This window comes from Ambystoma mexicanum, chromosome 4q, assembly GCF_040938575.1.
Source record: "Ambystoma mexicanum isolate Mex_15411 chromosome 4q, UKY_AmexF1_1, whole genome shotgun sequence".
Taxonomy (NCBI): Eukaryota; Metazoa; Chordata; class Amphibia; order Caudata; family Ambystomatidae; genus Ambystoma; species Ambystoma mexicanum.
The window spans coordinates 176166586-176185791 of record NC_090928.1 but is presented as its reverse complement, the minus strand read 5'-3'; positions in this window follow the sequence as shown (position 1 = coordinate 176185791).

Here is a 19206-nt window from a genome sequence, read left to right as displayed (position 1 = left end):
CCGAATCCCTGAAAACTGTCCAGCCCTGGATGGTTAGACTCTCCCGGGTAGGTAGGGTGGTCTTTTTCAGTGGCGTCAGCAAAGGCGTGGAATGCTCTTCCTTTTTGTCTGCGTGTTATTGAGCCCTACCTTCCTTTTAGGCGGGCTTTGAAAACTTTTCTTTTCTAGTTTGTGACTCTCTGTAATTGTCCTCCATCTCTACAGTGTAGCGCCATGATGCCTCTGGTCGAACAATGCGCTTTACAAGTATAACTAAAATAAGATAAGAAGGTAAGGGTTGTTAACGCTAATACACAAAGAGGGAAAGTACTGTGGCACAGAAGAGAAGTAATTAGCCTAGTTAATATTATACATATTATCAACTGGGGAGAAGGCGTCAACCAATCAGGTTTAGCAGAACGCTGGGTGAATCTCATGTATAAGCCTGCGTTTCAATTAAGATCAGAGCAACGCAGGGTGGTCGCCACGTCTCCCTGAGTACATGGTTATCCACCATGGACCAGTGCCTTTCCACTCAACTTCTGTATGCATGTCCGCTACCTATCCACACCCTCCTCAATCCCCACGCCCTCGCTTATCTTCGTCGCCGACCTGCTCTCCTCTTCTTCCCGGTGCACCTCCTCCAGCCACATTATCACAATGGAGGATGGGCTCCCATCTTTCATTTCTATGGCAGGGTCTACTACAATTCGCATCCATTTTGCAGGTGTTTTCTAAAACACTGCTAACACCTTGGCGCTTAGCCCAGGAGTGCTTATACCAATAACAACTGCCCAGGAGTGCTTGTACCAATATCAACTGTGGTGGCGACCTAGCAGCGGGCTTTGCTCGACAATCTAACTAATGTTACCACCTTGTCCCACTTTCTTGTCACAGACCATAATCTATGGCTACATGTGCTTATGTCGCCACGGAAATGTCACCAGGTATGCGACATTGATTTCCTGACCCCTTAAAATCCTGGCCCCAAGTATTGTAGGAGGGGTATAATTATATATTATTACCTCAGATGCTAGAATATATTGGGGAAAGTGTTGGATATTCTGGAGGGTGCATGTTTTGGAAAACGTCGCGACCTGGCAGCCTTTTCCATGGCAACATAATCACTGGATAATCTATGAGGGATTAGCAAGCAGTACAAGGTTCTGCTTTTATTATAATCAATAAAAAAGGAGTAACCAAACATTCTGCCTTTAATGCAACCTATAATAAGGGAGCAGGAAACGGGCAACAAAAACTTTTTTAAAAAAAGGAAAGTAAGAAGGTGACTGCCTTAAAGCTATTGCAAGAGGTAAAAGAATGGCAATACAGCATTGAAAAAACCTCATCTAGTACAGTGCTAAATGAAAAATGAAATTAAAGGGAGATCCGCCCTCTCCCCACTTCAAGGCGAAAAAGAGATTCAAGGCAGAAGCCCTCCAGGGAACCATAGCCTTCTCTGTGGCCAAGCGGTGAGGTTTACCGTTCAAATACAGCCCACCCTGGACCCTGCTCAATTCATGAACAGCAACCCATCTACTGCTGACTACCCTACCAGAGGAGCATTTCATGATATCATGCAACAACTACACCAGCTGGACACATATCCAGTGCACCCACGCACCATACGACACTCACTCGCTCTCTACTGACTTGAACTGCGGTTCCCGAGGGCGTTCAACCTACCAGCGTTTAGAGGTCATACCAATGATACATAAGGCGCTATATAAATGCCAAATAACATAACATAACATATGTAAACGGTTAGAAGTAGCCACAAAAATCAAATGCCAGGAATACCAGAGGTTTCTGTTATTTTGGTAATGCTTTTGGCTGCACAGTCATTTGCGTACAAAGGGGAACATTGCAACATTAATTTATGGAGAGCATACATTTAGCAAAATGTGGAATGGAAAACCTAGGCAAATGTTCCGTTACTAAATGCCATGACGATGCTTTTTGGGCAGAGACGAATGTATTTTCTGGTTATAAAATGTTTGTTACAGAAGAAAAGATGACATAACAAATAACGAAGATAACAGAACAGCATGAACTCTGCCAATAAGAGGTCAAAGCCAAACACAAACAGCAGAATAAAGTTCCACATTTCAGGCTCACCTCCAACCACACTCCCATGCTCTGTTCCCCTACACTGGAGCGGGGAGACCTAGTAAGTGATGCACGAGGTTGCTGGTAGCGAGTGGGAAAGAAAGAAGAGGAAGAAAATGAGAGAAGAGAGAAAAAAATGCAACCACGCTCCGACAACATCATCCACCTGAGTCAGTTTCAGCTACTGTGACACAGGTAGAGCGGCCATTTAACTTACTCAGAAAAGGTCCCCAAATCTCCCAAACATGTATTAAAAGCCCTTTAATCTGTGGAACATCACTTTCACTATCCGAACTACTAATGAACATATTACAAGTTCTGTGATAGAATTCTGAACTGTTGGAATTAGACCTGTGATTAGTCCATGGTGGAACAAATGTTATTCCCAATACCTTCTCCATGTCCTGCCGTCCCAAAGCCTTAACCAGCTCCTGGAACCACCTCTCCCACCATCCTTCCTCGAATATTGTCCCTAAATTGATAACATCACCTCGAAGTGCACCAATCACACTTTTTTCCATACTACGGAAAGTGAACAGGGTCAGGCATCCCTGTATCTTGCCCCAAGCCCAGTGCAAAAGTCATCTGAGTCCATCATAATGGGCCACATTATGAGTCCGGCGTTAACCGGCGGGTGCTACCGGCAGGTTGCAACCAGACTCGCAACACCGAATCTGGCACCTGACTTCCCGGTGCCACCAGGACAGTAGAGCGGGAAGTCAGGCCCTGATATGTAAGTCCCCATTCCGAATGGGGACACGGAAGCATCAGCACCATTGATAGCAGTGTTGTTGCTTCCGTGACTACTCTGCCTACAGGGGCCAATGAGCCCGGCAGGTCAGACCTGCCGGCGCAACAGCCCTGGCAGGCAGAGCTTTAGTTTGCCATTCCGGAAAGGGTGCTGGTAAATTGCTACTGGCACCCTTTTTTAAAGACCGGCAAACTCGGAATGAGGTCCAATGTCGTGCCTTTCCTCTGCCAAGTTTATATTGATAGTTTGGGAACACAAAACTCAGCATACCACCAACTTGCCAGAGTTTACCATAGAGGCATTCCTACAGGATATCCCCTACCTCAAATTAAAGTTTCTGTCCCTCACCTTAAAGTTTCAGTTACCCTAGAAAGTTGAAAAGCTTCAGCATTTCCCCTTCTGTGCAATGCTCCACTTTGCTGTAAGCCCCACCCTAATGTTATCCTTGTTTGTGGTGAGTGGAACTCTATCGGAGAGCAGGTGTTGATTATTGCTAAATAGAGCTGGAGAACCATTGCCCAGCTCCTTCCAGGTATTTGTCTCATCTTTGCCAAGGAATTCCGGAATTTGGATGAAGATGCAGGCATCAGTATAGAGCGGATGTTGGGAAATTAAAAAAAAAACTCTCATCCGCGACCCAACATTGCCTGAGACAATGTGTCTATTCTGCACTCTCCCTAGAGAAAGTCGCAGAGTTCTCTGTGTATGAGCTTCACTAGGTTCCTGCTAACTTTGTTGGGGACACACCTGAAATGTAAAGCATCCTTATGAGGATATTTCTCTTCCATGATGTTCAGCTTCCCTCATAAATAAAATTAAGTGCAGACCACCTCACCATGTCTGCCGGCACCCTAGTCAAGATGTTCACCAAGTTGTGTTGTAACATCTCGTTCATCTCTCGTCTCATATCAATTACCGGCCCAGGTACCTGAACCCATCTTTGAACCACCTAAAAGGACAATCACTGAGGTGGCCTTGGTGACAAGTAGGGAAACTGGCATCCCCTCCATCTTGTCCACATTCAACATATAGCCCAAAAGCTCCCTTTATGTCCTGATGTTTTCCAGAAGTACCTGTATTGAGACATCCGTATCCGATAATAACCCTAAGATGTCATCCACATAGACTGGAATAGGACAAAAACTCAGAGGGGGGGGGGTAAAGCTAATAAAAATGTATAGGGGTAAGGTGGAGGGGCTGTGGGGGGTCTCCCGCCCACATATATATATGCGAAGAAATGGGAGAAAAAAAAGAAAACAAGTCAGACTTTTGGGCTTCAGACTTTTTAGTTCGGTAATTTCATGCAGATCCCATAGACTAGCACGTTACTGCTAAGCCATCCCTTTTAAATTAACATTTTGACAAAGGGACCTAATGAAAGTCTCCCGGGAGAGGTCACATAGCAATGGAGACAGGAGGCACCATTGGCTTTTTCCTCTCTTGAGCCGAAATTCTGGGAGGCTGGTTGTTTATGACCACATTTGCTCATGAATGTTTGTATTTTGTCTCGATAAATTCTACAAATGACAGTGAACAATCTAGCTTCTTCAAACATGCTCTTACCCAGATCGTCCTTTTACTCTGTCAAATGATATTTCCACATCTAAGCTCACAGCCACCAAGCATTCTCTTGATCTATTGCAATGTTCTAGCAACTCTAGAAAGGCTCTGATATTTGTGGGCCATCCCTCAATTTGGTAAACCCAGTCTGAGTGTTGTGCAGAGGCGCAGACAAGGTAGGGCCTGAGGGGCAAGGCCCATCCAACATCTGTAAATGCCCACTCAGCAGCGCTATGTGGCAATTTACAGATATTTTTGTCACTGCAGTGGGCCCAACTACATTAGCCTCAGGCCCCATTTGCTAGACAATCCTGGCTACGCCTCTGGTATTGTGCACTAGCACGGATATCAAACTTGCAACATGGCATGAAATAATCTTGCTCCGAAATGAAATGTAGCTGGAAACAAGACAGAACCCAGACATATATCCACAATTCGTGTGCAGAGACAGCAATTGAGTTGATGGGTTGGCAAAATACAAAATAAAACCCATAAGCAAATGAAGCGCTTTGTGAAAATATCCATAGTGAAAACACTTTCCTTTGGAATGGATTAAGGACTCAAGCAGCTGACTCAATATGAAGTAGCTGTGGGATCAGCATGCTTATGTAAAAGCATGCAAACATGCCATACCGAAAAAGTGGCAGTGCCTTCTGTGTCATCCGAACAGGTGAAGAGAGACATACTTTGGGGCTGAAAATGGCCCACAGTTGGGCTCAGGGAGAACTGTGGAAAAGGTGCTCACAAAAGCATTGCTTCGGATATTCAGGTATTGCCTTCCTGGAACGTGGAAAACTCAAAAGAATGTGCTTTTCCAAATAGAGTGAAAAACGAAAGCAGAACAAGAACGCGACCATTTTACCATAACTGGTTAATGATTTAATGAACATGTGAAAACAAAATCTTGCAGGTGATTGAGCATAGTGTATCCAACAAAGAGTGAGCTCAAAGACATAACCAGTTCAGAATATAAAACAGATGTCAAAGAAGTCGATTAGCAAGGTGACTAAAGTATCCAGATCTAAAGAATGAGGGCTGACTAGTCCAAACAGGGATCAGAACTCATGTCGTACGTGCTACACACAGCACCACAAAAAGCCAGGAACCATATGTCATTTAATATTTAACAGGGTGATACATGCAGGTCTCATAATTATACACTGCTTAAAATAAGTCCAGCCAAAATAGAACGTATCCCTCTTTAAGAACTTAACAAAAAAAAACTATTTGTTTAACATAGGGAGGCCATCAACTGAAAAACCAGTGGTCATCCAAAATCACTAATAGGAGGCTCCTCCTAGCAAGGAAAGGAGGGTTCACATGGGTTTCTCTTTCTTAAAAACCTTCTTAAACAATATTTTACACCCAGGCTCCAAAAACCTTAAGAAAGCTAACTAACCCATGTCTGTCATTTTCATTATTGTGTAGTCTGTTTGACCAGCTTTGCAACGATTACGATTAGGGGCGACGTCTGAAAAATGTAAGATAGTGATTACAGGCCCGCTTCACCATCGACAACAAAAATGTATTATTAAGAATAAGCATTTAGACCTGCTGGGGACATACAATTGTTTGGGCTTGGGGCTTCCATGCCATTTTCTTCACCAAATGGGGAGCATCTCGATAAACCTGGCATTGAAGATTTTTGAGGCCCAGGGTGTATCACAAGCCTTATATGGCGAAGCGAATTGAGCCTTACAATACAGAGCAGGGCTGAATACTATAGAGAATATATTTAATACAATAATTGCTTGTAGTTGGCAAGTATATCTTGATTTTCTTGGCACATAACAAATTGGGGATCCCGCATATCCAGCATTGGGTTCCATTAAAGGTAGACCTCTTCTGGTTAATGCTCTGGCAAACTAAGGGCCAACTGTTGTGCTGACATTTCATGCCTGAGTTTCTATCAAACGAATGAGAGAAGGCACCTTGCCTCAAGTATCTGAATGCAATTTTACATGAGTTGTCCAGAGAAGCATGGTTTCCTAACCAGGAAAGTGTTCTAAGCACTGCAAGGATGCTTTTTTTTAAACTACAATTATTGCCAATGATACACGACAAACCTTAAATAAATCTATAACATAAGCATCTGTAACATTGTATATGCATCACATTAATCCAGATAACAAACCTGCATACGATTATGCAAAATATAGGGATTTAATGTCAATAGTATGACTTTACCAGCTTAATTTACTTCAATATTTGTCAGACTAGAAAGATAACAGAAACAAGTCTGTGAGATGCTCTAGTGGTATTTATATGAAAGAGACTAGAGATATATTGTTTGTCTTACTGTATTTGGTACTCAAAATTAAGGAAACATTACGTGTTCCCTGTCTTAAGGTCATGAAACTGCGAAGAAGCAGCACTTGATTATCATCTGAATTTGGGGTTTCAGAAAGACTTTGCCAGCCACTTATATTAAGAACAGACTTAAACAGCTAAGGCTCACGCTGACCTTATCTAAATAAAGGAAATTATTCATATCTTGAAATAAAGGTATTGTATTTGAGCACATTTGCTTAAAGACAAAATTACACTATATTGATTCTTGGCAAAACTTGATCCAAGCATGCTCCAGGCATTTATTTTCTTCCCCTCACTTGGATGAATTAGATCAGCTTAAAAGTGCTCTTATTGTATGTAAGGATCTAGAAAACAACTTTTGGGAAGGATTTTCCGAGATTTGCGAGCAGGGCTTTGAAGTGGAGTGTATTGTTTTCTCTTCATTCTTTGAATTGGATTTTATGGTTTGTTTTAAATTCATGAGCAATGCAATGTTGTTTGTTGAATTTGATATTTGAATAAACTTTGACTAATCAAAAACCATATGAAATGTGTTATTTGAAAGCAAGAATATTCAGATTCTTAAAAAAAGCTTCTTCATCATCAAGACACACACACACACATGCACACATACACACACACCTATTACTATTGAAGGTATACCATTCCGATTAGCTAGGTAAAAGCCTGCATTTTTTTGTCTTTTCCCTTTGCCTTCTCTTCCCATCACTGCTCCTGCAGCAAGAGGTTTCATTCTGCCTAGAAGGACTGCATGGTGCCCAAATCAAGAAGCGTATTACATTACATCCCCGACAGACATGAATAATAGGATAGAATAATTTTTCTATGCAGAGCCAGATCACCCAATTCGCTGTCATAAATGGTCATATTACCACCAAATTACACCTCTGTAAACATACCCATGGATACAAGGAAGTATAAACAGGAAAGGAAGTCCTCTGTGAGCACCCATGCGGCAACTACAAATGGTATATGGGTTATTAATACCATGCCACACTTTCTATGCTGTACCACAAATATCCCATGTGAGCCACGATAAAACGTAGGTGGTATTATACAAGTAGTATGTTTTTACAGTTGTTATCATACTCATAACAAACCCCTTTGTTTCATATTAGATGGCACACTTACAAAACCTGACCCCCCACCTCAGATCTGCTAAGCATATCACTAGGATCCCTAAACATGCGCAACCTAAACTAAACTAAACCTGCTACAGCCACCTGACCGGCACAAGGCCTAGCGCAGAACATGGCACTAGGATAGCCAGCTCAAACCCTCACTGCTTGCCAGTATTCACCCTAATGAGGAACTCCTACTTAGCCATGAGAACACATTTGAGACTCAAACCCCTCACATTAAGTGTTAAGGGCACCTCCGACCATGACCTATTTATTTTCAGGCAACCCCACCATCAGTCCACCAGAGGCCTTGACTGCAATTTAAAATCAAGACAGACTACTTTAGCAACACACTGCAGTCAAACCCCCTCCAAACACTCTAATAACAACCATTGCCCTTAAAGGGTCACTGGTACACTAACCACACTGACAGTAATACACAATGCCTCCCCTAGCACACCACTAACTCACACATTCACAATGCCCCTGCTAGCACAGCACCTAGCCCCTATGTTATGAAAAATCTGTGACCTCGATAACACAGGCATCGACAACCTCCCTGCAGAGAGGCAAACACCCATCCCTCCTAAAAGGAGCCCTCATCAATGAGAGATTGCTCCCTGCCCATGCCCTAAACGTACACGATCTGCTCGCCGCCCAGGACCTAGACCTGTTAGACATCACTGAAACATGGCTCCATCCAGCCTCAGGCCCAGCATTGTCATTAGCACTTCCCGATGGTTTTGCCACACTAAGAAAGCGTACTCGAGAGGTGGAGGCGTCATGCTTATCTACAGAGACTCCCTGAATATCAGACTTGCTAACAGCTCAATGGAAGGGAACTGTGAGCTCCTCTCTGTCAAACTCTACACCTCAACCATTAGACTTTATGACCATCTACATTATCTACCGGCCACCCCGCCGAACTGCCTCCTTTGAGGAAGACCTCATTCACACTGTAGGAGGTAACATCAAACCAACTTCGAGAATCATACTACTCGGTGACCTAAACCTAGGCCTTAACGACCCCTTATATATTTCTGCCGCAGCTGTCGCTAACACACCCTCTGACCTCGGCTTTAAACATTGTGTCTCAGCCCCAACACACAATAAGGGTAGAATCTTGGACTGGGTAGCTGATATGAATAGCCAGATCTCGATCACCTCTAACACACCTTGCCAATGGTCAGATCACCATAGCTTGACCTTTACTTTCCTGCCACTGAAACGGCAGCCGCCTTCCCTCCCAGCCATGCCTGCTACCCTGTTGGCAGCGACCAGAAAATATCCAAAGACTCTATCTCACACCACTCCTACCGGAGATCTTACACTTAAACTTGCAAACCCAAAGACCCTAGCATATATCTACTTAATCACCTTGACCAAGGCAATAAACATGGTGGCCTCATTAATGCCCAGGAGGGCCAAACCAGTTGGCCACATAACCTCTTGGTTTACCCTCGACCTACAGACTTTACGTCTGAGAAAAAGACAAGCAGAAACCATTTGGAGAAATGCCCCAAAAGAACATGCAAAAGCCTCTTTCAACACGATTGCCTAAGAATATAAAAATGTCATTATTGCAGCCAAAGCGACAGCTTACAATAGGAGAATAACGAATGTCAGTTTGAACTCCCAGGACATTTTCAGAATAGTCAGAGAATTAGAGATGTCGTCCACCCCCCTTACTACTATCACCAAAGATGAGATTTGATGCATAAATATCCAGAATGCTATGGGATTTAAGATAACCTCTCTACAACAGAAAATAGAAAGGAAACAAGCCTTATCACCAGACCTACTCCACACTTCCCTTCTACTAAACCCCAAATCACACATTCCTTCCACTTGAGAAAAGTGTCGGAAGTAGAAACCACCAGCATACTTAGAATGCTCAAATCTTCTAGATGTAAAGGGGACATCTTCCCTGCTAATATTGTCAAAGACTGTTCGGAAGCCCTAGCCGCATTTATTACTAGATTCATCAATGTCTCCTTCTCCTTGAGCCAGGTCCTGCCCAGTCTAAAAGAATCTTGGGTAAAAAAGATGACAAAAAAACTCTTGCTTGACCCAGCAGTACCTAATAATTACTGCCCCATCACAACGGTCCTGTTCTTCCTAAAGATCTTGGATAGGGCAGCCTACAATCAAATACAATCATTCCTAGACTCCAACCACATCCTAGGGATGCACCAATCAGGCTTCCGGCCAGGGCATGGTACGGAATCAGCATTACTAGACCCGATAAACCAGCTTGATTCCTTCAGAGACAAATGCAATCCAGCCCTTCTACTGCTCATGGATCTCTAGGCCGCCTTTAACCTGGTGGACCATAAAACACTGTGTCACCATTTTATGGCTGCTGCCAACTTCTCCCTTGAAGCCTCGAAGTGAGTAGCCTCCTTCCTGGAAGGAAGATCCATGAGAGTCTGTCAGACACAACCAACGCCCTGCCAATCCCTATTCTGTGTGGTGTCCCACAAGGTTACTGCGTCTCCCCCTCCATCTACAACATTATCACCAAACCACTTTTCAACCTCCTGGACTCCATCGGCCTATCATACACCAACAGCGCCAATGACACCCAAATCCTCCGTCCATTGTCAGGCATTTATGACGTAGACTCCCGCACGATTAACAAAATATACTCAGCAATGCAAGCTTGGATGGCCACAAACTACCTATGCCTTAATTATGACAAGACGGATATCCTATTGGAGGGGTCACCGGCCTTGCTCAAAAAGCGTAATGCCCAATTCACAGCCTTCGCGATAGACAGTATTCACACCCTGGTCTCAGCTACAGTGAAAACGCTGGGTGTCCACCAGGATGCATCCCTCTCCCTCACCAGACAAGTGAATGTGATCGCCTTTTCTGTTGGCTACACAGCCAAACTCATCAACGCAGCAAGACAATGCCTTACACCGACCTGCTGCCTCACCATGGGGGCTAGATTGGACTACTGCAATGCCCTCTTTGCAGGGACTTCCAAACAGAACATTAACAAAATGCAGGTAATTCAAAGCAATGCACTACTTGCAGCGCTCAACATCCCGACTAGAGATCACATCTCAGCAGCAAGAAAGGAGACTCTCTGGCTTCCGATTCGAGAAAGAATTATCTGCAAAACACTCTGCATCACTCAGAAATGTCTTTCTAATGCTGCCCCAGAATACCTGTCTCACAATATTCTGAGAACCAACTCTACAAGACTGGTAAGGTCTATCCACTCCCACTGCCTTGTTCCACCGATATTCAAAAAAGTCAGAAGAGGAGGTTCCAGCTTCCCCGCAGTGGCAGCACACAACTGGAATGCCCTCCCTCCTGCCCTCAGAGCAGAGGAATCATACTGGCCCTTCTGCAAGGCACTAAAAACTTGGCTGTTTGCCTAAATAATACTGATCTTCCATCTTATTTTTTCTCACCCTCTGCTGGTTTACATGGTTAAGTAACCTCCTTAAATAACGTACGTGCTTTGAGAGTATCCGGTTCGGGTGTTTTTGTGTGTGACTGCTTTTCATAACAGCGCCCTGATGCCCTCAGGTTTAGGCACTTTATAAATAAATAAATACAATCGTAACTGCGGGCAGACCCAGTGGTAGAGATTCTTAAACAGAAAGTATTGCATTAAGGTGGGTTTTTATAGCGTTGTGTCTACCATTAAAATGTACATTTGTATTCGGCATTCAAATTCATTCGATAATTTGAATAAGATATGCAAGATTTCTTCATGCATTGGAAATAATAACATAAACCTTCAAATGAATTCTAGTTAATGCTTAGTTATATGATTAAATAAAACGTGTAAACAATGAGTTACATACTGTTGCTAATCAAGTAGTTTCATGTCAGCCATAGTTTGGTAGACACATGGCCCTACACCTCCTGTATGCTAGCTATTTCCCATTCTAACATATGTAGGCATACACAGTGCACACCCTGCGCCTAATACATGCTAAACCATGACAATATCTTTACATGCCTGCTCCTCACTATGGCATTCTCCACCTACAGAAAAAAACTGTAACGCCAAATTCATCAACGCCCACTTTGCTATGTACATACAGCAATAATGCAACCGCAATCATCACTGAGTGCCTCAAAGGCTTGTTCTCCAGAGAAACCTGTTTTTATATGTCCTACTACATCATGGGCCCACTATATTGAGCATATCGTTCTTTGACAGAACAAATTACATAACACCAGCACTAGCCAAGCTCCCCCAACGTTCTCACATATCACTTGCCTTTCTGCCAGAGAGGCTCTAAACTTTCATCTCATATGTAGAATAAAATGATAAAACAAATCTTTGAGGATTTAACCAGCATCATGAGGACCATATACCCCACCCATGAAAATAACATCAACACCCGTCACAGTAACCTTTCACTCTACATCACACATCAGCTACAGAAATTAGTCAACCAAAGCACACCAAACAGAAAACACAGAATGTAATCATTTCCCTGATGCCCCAAAGCAAACATTTCACCCACCTGGCAGTAAAGGCTTAGCACTTGCTTGACAAGAACATGAATATTTAACTCACCCCCTTAAAGAAACCGAAAAGGAAAACCTAAACAAATAAACACCAGGTAAACTAAGAACAATCAAGCCAAAACTGTATGGATCCATTCAAAACTGAATTAAATCAAAGTAGGCATCCGATAACAAGAGAAGTACTGATGTAAAACTCACTCCAACACTTATATCACACTGCAGAATAAAAATATTCACTGTTCACAAATAATTAATCACCTATGTCAAAGTCAAATACAATCAATACTCAACCAGAGCAAAAAGAGTGAAGTCCTTTTAGAAAACAAACTCCCGAGCATGGTGGATGGTCATGAGTAAATCAAAAAACCTTTCAGAACATCAAACCAAAGCCCCCAGATTTAGGCCTTTCACCTTTTCAACAAAATACATCTCCTTTGGTCCTAGCACTCTGGTATCACCTCCAAAACACCACGCTGGTGACTGAAGGTGAGATTTCCGAAACAAAATGAATGATGTTTCAGACCGAACTGCAGCATTGACATAGAAGTCATCCTGCACATGGACCAAAATCGCTGTACCCATGATGAGGAAAGCACATTCCTCTCTGTTGCTTGATCTTTTTAAACCATTCTTCACCATTGACCAACAGGCAACATCCTATACCTCTAATGTGAGCAACACAATAATCAAAGTTCTAAGATGGTCTGGCAACGCTATATCAGAATTGCTGCCCACCAAAAGTGGAGTCCCAAAAACTCCACTATATCTTCTGTGATTTTTGGCCCTTTTATGGAATACAGTGGAGTCTTTTCCCACCAGTATGCTCATTATATTTGACTCAACCTGAAAGTATTGCTGATTAAAAGCATTCACTTCCTGATCTTCACAAATTACACAGAGAGCACTCAATTCACAACCTGATTAGTATCAACAGATTCAACCATCATTTAATGGCATGAACCAAATCACTTGGTCATAGACCGGCACATCCCTATTAGCTTACATATTGCAAAGAAAACATTAACAGTGTCATATCTACTACATAAGAAAAAAGCCTCATTCAAATAAATGAACATTTGCACAACTTTCCAAGCCCAAAGAAGATCTGTTAATGTTCTGCTCACATGCATTTCATGTTAATCTTTGGAACTCTTCAAGGGCTAATACTCATAAGAACTTAAACTTGGTCATACGCACTGTACTAACCTCACCTCACGAAAACTAGTGCTCATGAGTTGCATGCGTGAGCTCATAATTGAAGAGCAGGACATAGCCGAGGTTGGTGATACATAAATGTGTTTATTAGTCTGTCACCAGGTTAAAAATAAACTGTAAAACTTAAATTAAACGTTACAAGCACAATAATCATCTAAAACATGCAAGATTCATATTATTAGATGGCAGTAAAAAATCTCCTTAACAGAAAGCATATTAACCAATCATAATATTTTCACATCAGCAAATTGATGAAATATTTCACCTTTGATAAATAGATCATATTACATTTTCCTGAATATAAGAAATCCACGGCCACTTTCCATTTGAAAATATATTTATCTGTATGAAAAGAGTTTAACATCAGTATCTGCTGATTTTTTCCATCACAGCAGAAGAGAACATGATCAGCATTTCCTAGAACCTGGCTACAATGTTACTCACCGGACGGGAAGTATACCAAATCGGTGGCCGGAAGGCACAGGACTGAACTATTGATTGAAGAGCTAGGTCGGGGCCTCCAACCTAGCCTCCTCTCTGTGAGGGCACAAGACCTTTTTAATGATGTGACTCTCTGATGGGTAGGACCAGGCAGAGGGACTGATCGCTCAAAAGGGCGGGGAGGACATGCCGCCAAGAACCCAGCTGTAAAGGAAAAACAAGAGGTGAGCAATTGGAAATTTAAGAAAGATCCCTTTCCCTCGATACTTCTTTCTAGTAGTACCTGAACTATGCCCTCCCCTTGTTTCAAGGCAACGGGAACCACCTACAAGTAAGAGAGGAGAATGTAACCTATCCTGACTATAGTTGTCAATTAGCTAAGGAGAATGGATAATCATACAAAAGAAAACCCTTACCACTGATGTGCTGTTGAGTCTGTAAGGTCCAAAGAGTTCATGAAAATGGAAGTGCAAAATAACAAATGGGTAGGCTAGTTTAGGGAAACTGAACCCGGGCGAAACGAGGGCCGCACTAGAGTCGGGTAGGTGCACTATCCGCAAAGCGTCCCTGTGCACTACTGAAGAATGTCCAATGGAAGTCTGATTGTGGAAAGAGGATGGTAACAGCAACAATAAAGGACACAATTGAGTTGGAGTGTTGCAGGTTATATAGTTCAGCGGCAAGGTACAATGAGTACAGGAGATGTGCTTGTTAGCAAGTGGTGAAAAAAAGACTCTTACCGATGCCGTGATCACAAGGTTCCAAAAGCGGCAGGCACAAGCAGTCCGTGAATGAGGAAACAGGTCTGGTACACGGGTAAGTAGTTTTCCAAAAGCGGCAGGCAAAAGCAATGCGTGAAAGAGGAAACAGGTCTGGTACACGGGTAAGTAGTTTTCCAAAAGCGGCAGGCAAAAGCAGTCCGTGAAAGAGGAAACAGGTCTGGTACACGGGTAATTAAAGTAGGATTGAAGACGGAACTTCTAAATACCGGGATGCAACTTAAATCAGAAGCAGCGTTTCGCCCGGTTCTGAGGTTTAAATCGGGAAGGAGAAGGCGGAACCGGACGAAACCGAGGCTCACGCATCATCGCCTCTGAGCTGACAGCGGGAGGCGGAAAGCTGGGTATTGTAGTCCAAACTTGCCGCATAGTGCTGCGTAGTGAGCCGAAGCCACTATTTTCCAGGGCAGTTGCCAGTGGGCGTAGAATTGGTTTGCAATATGACGCATACCCTTACGGAGGGCAATAACCTTCCTACGGCCTGCCGAGGCGTAACATACAAAGTCTGTTGTAGACGGACAATGCCACAAAGTAATCCAAAAAGTAATGCAAAAAGTAGTCAAGAATACAGTGCACCAGTTGCAAAAAACACTGACCTGGAAAACATCTAAACACGCGCACACTGGGCCTATTTATAGCTGAAAAACACAAAATTAACATGTTCTACAAATACAACAATAATTCTAATTCTAACATTTCCATTGGCTACTCGTCACTAGGCCCCTAAAGAACACCCTACATTAAACAATATAATTGCCAGTTTCCTTTCTCATGAACATTTTAATACCACCCTTAAACATGACATAATTGCTTGCAAAGCGAAAAATACATAATTTTGAATGATTGGCATCCTTCACGTTGTAATTGATAAGAAGGTCTTATTCTAATTGGACAGTGACTTCCTAGGCAGCTCACTAAGACAAACCAATCATTTAGTGAGCAGAAATCATTGAGGTCAAAGGTTTGCTACATCCCATAGAACACCACAATCTCTTTCCCCAATTAGCCCGTTTGGCTTTTGTCCTTTGCACCTGCTCATTCTGTGACTCCCATCTTGTTACAAATTGCAATTTCTGGAACAAAACCTCCTAGTTATCCTCTCACAATGAAGAGCTGCATGAAAACATTTGACTGAGGCCCTAATCCTGGAGATTATTTTCTCCTATTTATTTGTTTTACCAAAGCACTTTACCACTGTCTTCACTTTCAGTGGGGGGGTCTGTGCTCACATCCTAATTCTGTGTTTTGGCAATGCTTCTGCCTGGGCCTTCTCGCTTATCTCACTGTATCCTTCACAAACATTATGCATTCATCTGTTTATTCTGTGAGAAGGCACCTGCTGTCTCGAGTCTTGTTTAAGACCCTGAGAACTGCTTCCCTTGCAACAATGAACTGGCAACATTTTGGTGCCCCTCTCCTCTCTGACCTTGGGCACTTGAAGCTTTCTGTCAAAAAACAAGAGTAAAAGCCAGAAAATTCAGCAAAATAATCATGGCTCGAAAAATGCGGATTAGCTCACTAGAATAACACAATATATAACTTCTTGGAGGGGATTTGTTCTAAAATGGCAGGCTTCTTAAGACTCATTAGAAAGCAAAGCAGTAACCTTGACTCTAAGATCCCAAACCGTAGTAACCAAGAAGGACGGGGACAAAGAGCTGGAGACAAGAACGCAGGTGTCCACAGACATGAAGCAGAAGCGGATCAAACCACCTATATCTTGTTCCCATTTAACCTGAGCCAATTATCACTCATTCAACACCCCACATCCTCCAAGCAACCCCTAAGCTGATTCGCAGTATCTGGCTGAGCAAGATTGATCCGTACAATGATTTGAATATCTTCAGCATTGGAGTAGCAACAGAGTCTGTGAGAGTGGATGAGCTTGCCCAGAGGTTGAATGTACATATTAAAAAGAATGGGAGACAAGGTGGAGCCCTCGGGAACTCCATAACAAAGTGAAACTGGCAAGGAGTGAAATGATGGGAGTGAGAGTGAGTGTACTCCATCTTCCAAGAATTATATAAACCAGGCCGAAACCTGTCCAGAAAAACCTTCCAACGACATACAACCGAGCAAGATTTCCTGTGGTAGAGTTTGGGTGTGTCTGTACATCCTGTGGTATAAAGAGTTTGGGTGTGCCTGTCGCATACGGTATTAAGGAGCATACATAATTCTGTTTGCTCTCTCCCTTCCCACTATGGACATGTAGTTATACCACATCGTATCTGAGTCTATTTGAGGCTTAGCCCTAAGGCTGCCCAAAAACATTTCCAAATTCAATATATCCTCTTATTCTTGGGCACGGAAATATTCGCTGATACACATATATCATCAGCGGTATGTTTTGCAAAAACCCATTCTTGTTTAATCAAAAGGAAAGGAAGAGAGGGAAAAAGGAAAACAGCAATCAAACATCACAGATATTTATTTAATTACTCCTCCAGTTTTCCACTGCTGTGGATCCAAAGCATCGGTTCACCCGAAAAGACAAACTGAGGTTAAAAAAGTTACAGTTAGTTGGCAGATACTCCCTTCTTTCTCCCCCTTGTCTTCTCCTGCAAGAGGAGTGTTGCCTTTGTCTCTCTGGACGTCCGACAAGTGAATGGATGCTTTACGACACGCAACATTCACAGCGGTCGGTGTGGCATATGCCACTTGAAACAATCCAAGAACCTGAGGTTCATTCCACTTGGTGTAAAGTTCTTGATGTACATTTTGTCACCCGGGTAAAGTTGTGGTTGCTGTATTAGTGATGCTTCATCTTGTGGTGTTGGGGCCTATGTTGGTGCAGCTAGCCAACTTCGATGGGGCCTGACCTGTTGAGATATGAACTTAAGGGAATTGGTAAGATCCGTAAGATATCCCTGAAACTCATCTAATAAGATCTCTGCTGAGACGTGGGCATCAGATGCTGTATGGACAGGTGTAAGGGGCGCATGCAACCTCCTGCCTGTTGCAATTTCATGAAGTGTTAAATGGTGATCAGAACCAGGCTGCTTCCTCAAAGCAAACAAAGCCAAGGGCAAGTAATGCAGCCAGCTCTTGTGAGGTGTTTTGCACATCTTCGCCAGGCATTCTTTTAGTAAGCCATTGAGGCGCTCCAGTATTCCGTTGGCCTGGAGGGGATACGCTGAACTTAATGTGTGTTTAATGCCGAATAAGGATGTTCTTTCTTTGAAGAGGCCGTTGGAAAAATACGGCACATAATCGGAAATCAACACCTCACATAACCCCCATTGTGGAAATACCTCATGCATGAAGAACTTAACTGCAGATTTGGCATTGGTGTGGACACAGGGACCCGCTTCAAGACAACAGGAGAATATGCACACAACAACAATCAAATGGCGAAAATGATTGCATCTACTAAGCATATTTACAAAATCTATTTGGAGATGCCGAAAAGGCCCTGAAGTAATGTTTCAATGTGTGCCCGGCAATATAACGTTGGCATGTTACACAATTGATAATAAACTCAGTCACATGCTCTTACTAATTTGGAACAAACTATTTCTCCTGCAAATCAGCTGCAATGTACTCTGGGGCATAACAGGCTTCCAGATTGGAATCATTGTGAAAACGCTGCTGTGGTGTGCGTTTAAACTGGGAAGGGATTGTGGAGATTCTGTGGTCCTGTTTGCTTTAAGGGCTGGGAACATACCCACCCTGCAGCAGCTGACAAATAAATTCTACACGCCGGCACCCTTGCAGCGTTAAGCCTGTGAGGAGTAAAGGGCGTGAGCTAGCTGTTTGGAGCTGTTTGGCTGGTGGCGGGTGAGATCTAACTTTTTCATCATTAACTGGAAAAAGAGTATTTATTTACACACGAGCTCCATCTGGCCGACAGGAAACTACATCTTGTAACCCAGTTCCCATTGAGAGTTTCCAAAGAAGCTGTTGTACGGTATATTGCTGTACATAATTCTACGTATTGAAGGATTCAGAAGTGGGGGAGGAGAGACAGACTATGGCTGTTCCTCAAGCTGTTGGGCGTTCCTCCTCCTGTTTCTTGTTTAAAGGTTTGTGAGACATAAGGCTTCTTGATACTGTCGTTTAGCTTCTGTAGCACTGCAACGGAGTTTGATTCTTACTGATATATTTAAAAACACATATTTTAAGTGGTGTCGGGATTTTCTATTTTTTTAAGTACATTTTATGAATTGGTAATTGGATATTAAACAGCCTGGGGATTGGTATAAAGATTAGTCATCGCCTCTGTTTATCTCTTTAGGATAAAGTGCTGAGGCCGGTTTCCTTTTACAAACTTGTTCACAGGAACAAACTAGCGGGAGTCGGTATACTGGGTGGGATTGTAAAGTCATTTGATTATGGCCCCCAAATTAAGATCGCATAAAGGTAAAGGTAACAAGAATAAAAGTAATAAAGGTAACAAAGGCTCCACAACTGGAAAGATAAAAATATAACAGATTCTGTT